Source organism: Helicoverpa armigera, chromosome 11, assembly GCF_030705265.1.
Source record: "Helicoverpa armigera isolate CAAS_96S chromosome 11, ASM3070526v1, whole genome shotgun sequence".
Lineage (NCBI taxonomy): Eukaryota > Metazoa > Arthropoda > Insecta > Lepidoptera > Noctuidae > Helicoverpa > Helicoverpa armigera.
Window position 1 is genome coordinate 315,669 of NC_087130.1, and position 4,716 is coordinate 320,384.

The window sequence follows — 4,716 nt, forward strand, 5'->3', positions numbered from 1 at the left end:
ACGCGGCTACGGCTGATTGCTACGATTGCCTACGGAATGCTAGCTGGTATTGGCATTGCCTGTGTAGTTTTGCGTACATTTTTACTTGATGAAAAGTCTGATTAGTGGATGTTTATAGGAATGTACATATATCTACTGTATGGTGTAAACAATGAAACTGTAGGCTTATTGGGATATTGATGACGCTGAACATTTCAGTGATGAGTTTCTTTTCCGATATTGTATCGTTATTTCATTTAGGAAAGTTCGTTTTTCTTCGAACTTTAGGATCCTTTATCACACGTTTTGTCTTCTAAAGAAAACCAATAACTATGGGTACATACATAATACGATAGACTATATAAATGTTATCTAAGTAAAACAAACGTACACCGGTGTTAAGCAAGGCGTATAAAGTTGTAAGTGGTGGAGGTACGCGCGCTCGACATTTTGGAGGCAGTAAAGCAATAATCCGGTATTGTTCGATCGCTGATAACTGTTATAAGGTGCGTGCTCTATTAAATGCTGAGCTACGTGAAACTATGAGGTACTATACTGGACATGTTTATCGCAATTTTGTTTAAGTATTGATATGTGAGTTAGGAATGGATTTAAGCTAGCATGAAAGACAAATAAAATATATCAATGGCCTTTTAGCAGGATTAAAACTGCATCCGTGTCAGGTTTTTGAAAGACTATCCATTTTAAGGATTCAGTAAGGAGTACCTATATTGATAGAGGTTTCTATAGTTTTTTTAGTCTGTAATCGAAACAGTAATCAGGGAGACAAATCTAGCTATTTCAGCTGGTACGATGCCAAAATTGCTAACAAAGGCAAAAAGACTTATAATTTAACATCTAGCATTACCTCCTACAGTACCACATACATATTAATGTTCTATACCTATGTCGTACGTAAAGCCACAAGCGAGGCGACGCACAGTGGATCCAAATTGAAAAATAGTGGACATAGGCAACAAAGTTCCAATATCCATTCCATATTTTTTTATGTGATTCTTCATGATATTCCAAACAACTTTTACTCTTGTGAAATTTCTTCTAAAGTTGATCGTTTGTCTGAAAAAAAATAAATTAGATTTTTTTGTATGGAGCAAATCACGTTTATTTTTTTTTCTTCAATTGTACGAATATGTTAGGTCTGTGGCGTGAGTATATGATACCTAGGGTCATTCTCTATCCAAGAAAAAATAAATCAGCGGCGGCCATCTGCAGCCGCGCGAGTAATCATTCGGTAAAAAAATAATATTTTCTATGTCATTTTTTGCCTTTTAAGATCAATTCAAAGTATATTTTCTGTCTCACTTGGCTGTTTTCACCTTATTTTTGGTTAAATATATAGTTTTAATGGCACATAGGTACTCACAACTAGTAATTCTAGCAGAGGTTTTGTTATTATTGCATGTTATCGGTGGCACCTGCATTGTGATTGATGACTCATTTGTTTGTGCGCTCGTCTAAGCGCATAACTAATTAGACATCGAAAAATGCTCGTCTCTGATTGGCTGTATTTTTTTTTACTACCTGCTATTCATGTTAATATGTTCACTACTTGAGTAATTAATAGTGGCTATAAATACAAAGACATTTATTATGTCCCTCTAGTTTCGCCCTTGTCGCTTATTTGTGAACACGGTGAAATACTTTTATTTGAATATTTACGTTAGAACTATGGCTGGATTTTGTACCAACCTAGATCTTTTTGTGAAATTAAGAAGTGGTGGTGATCTGAAAAATTATATGTTTCTATATTAAAGTATAATTTCTGTTCTGAATACCACAGTTTCTGAAGAAGACAAAACCTAATCAAGGAGTTTTGTCGGCTTTTTTGTGTAAGTCTAAATAAAAAGTGGATAAAGTCAAGTAGAAGTCAAAAAACTTTTATGAATCGTATAAATAATCGCAATTGGTTGGAAAAAAATATCAACTGGCCTGTTTGTGACAGTGTTGACCTGAAAAGTGAGTTGAGCTTTTCGGACGCAGACTTATCTGAGCCAGTGGATGTGAATTCCCATGTTCCTAACCTTGCGGTATATGTACTACGGAAGCGGGAACATCTACAGAAAAGGAGCACAGAAAACCGTTCGAAGACTTAAGTAATAAGCAAAAAAAAGACGTTCTATTTCCATAGTAGAAGAAAATTCAGAGGAAGAGTTGCAGCACTGGTACTTAACAAAATTGAAAGACAACGGCAAAACTAATCTGGCAAAAGTAGTCGAATACCTTTCCAGTAATCCAGAAACGCTATCCCAAGTACACGACTATTCAAAAAGCAGAGCCTAAGTACCGTCTCTGAAGATAAGTGCTTAGCTCTTTATACCTCACTTGCGCTCTCGAGATCGAAGTACTTACTTAAGACTTCAGAAACGTCAGAGAGAGACAAACTCGGAAAACGGACAGAACAGCAACAAACGAAGACATCCTCCCATGGACTTCTAATAAGCTCTGATCCCCACATATCCTACATAAGGCCTAAAATAACGAAACAGGTTCATGCTGAGTGGTTGCCTGAAGCAATTCAGTTGTTACAGACTACCGAGCCTCCCTGTGATAGCGAGATTATGGAGGAAGAAGAATGCCTCATAGCAGAGTCCGAAAATTTGCCGGACATACTTCTGGAATAAGAAATAAAGTGATCCGGCTGGACTGTTCCCACAAAAGCCCATCAGGGCTGGTATGACTAACAGCCCCTTTCAGAGCTACAATAATTTCACAATGTTCTTTCGATCATACGTACGATAACTTATACTATACTTTACATACGCTTGATTATGTAGATAATGATTATCAACGTCTTGCCCATAAAAATCAAACTATTTCACCTATATTTGACAAATAATATTTATTTAACAGGTAGCAGGTAGTAAAAAAAAAATACAGCCAATCAGAGACGAGCATTTTTCGATGACTAATTATTTATGCGCTTAGACGAGCGCACAAACAAATGAGTCATCAATCACAATGCAGGTGCCACAGATAACGTGCAATAATAACAAAACCTCTGCTAGAATTACTAGTTGTGAGTACCTATGTGCCATTAAAACTATATACTGTTACAGCCTTTTTATCGTCCCACTGCTGGGCACAGGCCTCCTCTCACATGGAGAAGGATTGAGCATTAATCACCACGCTTGCTCAATGCGGGTTGGTGATTTCAGACTTTATAGTCCAGGTTTCCTCAAGATGTTTTCCTTCACCTTTTTATCAGCCATTGGTGTCTAAGTATACTTAGAAAGTACATACAAACTTAGAAAAGTTGCATTGGTACTTGCCTGACCCTGGAATCGAACCCACACCCTCATACTCGAAAGGTTGGTTCTTTACCCACTAGGCCACCACGACTTTTTTAAAACTATATATTTAACCAAAAATAAGGTGAAAACAGCCAAGTGAGACAGAAAATATACTTTGAATTGATCTTAAAAGGCAAAAAATGACATAGAAAATATAATTTTTTTACCGAATGATTACTCGCGCGGCTGCAGATGGCCGCCGCTGATTTATTTTTTCTTGGATAGAGAATGACCCTAGGTATCATATACTCACGCCACAGACCTAACATATTCGTACAATTGAAGAAAAAAAAATAAACGTGATTTGCTCCATACAAAAAAATCTAATTTATTTTTTTTCAGACAAACGATCAACTTTAGAAGAAATTTCACAAGAGTAAAAGTTGTTTGGAATGTCATGAAGAATCACATAAAAAAATATGGAATCGATATTGGAACTTTGTTGCCTATGTCCACTATTTTTCAATTTGGATCCACTGTGCGACGCGAGCGCTCCCGCGGGACGCGCATGTCATGTTACCGGATTATGTAAACCTGCCGCCTGTAACTATGGGAGACTCAACGCCAAGCTTTGATTGAGGAAATATTGTTCCATGGTGGTGTGGATGGAACTCTGTTCTTTTTGGGTTTAAGAAAAACTTGTAGTGCACGTACCAAGTTTTTGAATATTAGAATCTGTTTTCAGCGTTGATTTTTTTCTACAATATCATATCAGACGAAATATTGTTGTTTCAATGGTATATGACTTTGCTGTCATGGATCAAATCGACATTTGATAGGCGTTACAGTGTTGCACCAAGAAGACGAGCGCAAAATGCTGTCTAATTATAGTTCTAGGTAAACATCTTAAAACGATTCTAAATTGTTGACGGTAAAGAGATTAAAATTATAGTCACTCAAAACGTTTGCTTTTAAGGGGAAAATGTACTACGACGTTAACAAGGGTAGTCATCTATATGCTAAATTAATTATTATAGCTATAGCGTTTACTGTAGTCTGAGCATAACTCACAGTGTTGGGGTATAACCCTTTTATTGTTTTATAGGTCTAGGCGAGCGTTTAGCTGTGATTTACAATCACTCCGATTTAGCGCTGGGTGACGTTGCACAAAGGAACCGGGGCTGTAAAACATCAAGCGCTTTTACGCTTACATTACTAATATTAATTGCTTTTGTTCTTAGTGATTATTCATTCTTGGGGTTTTATGTGTGAGGTATCATTGAAATATACTTTTCAACCAATTGTATCGGTCCAGATCAGTTTGTAGGAGGGTGTAGCTACGAACTCCTTTTGTAATTTCTAATAATACTCACATAATTCATATTTCGCGCAATGAAATCATGTTTAACGGGCTATATAAGTGCTTATCCTTAAAACTCGTAAAATTATGACGTCATACTATTGAAATTACAAATAATTTACTCAG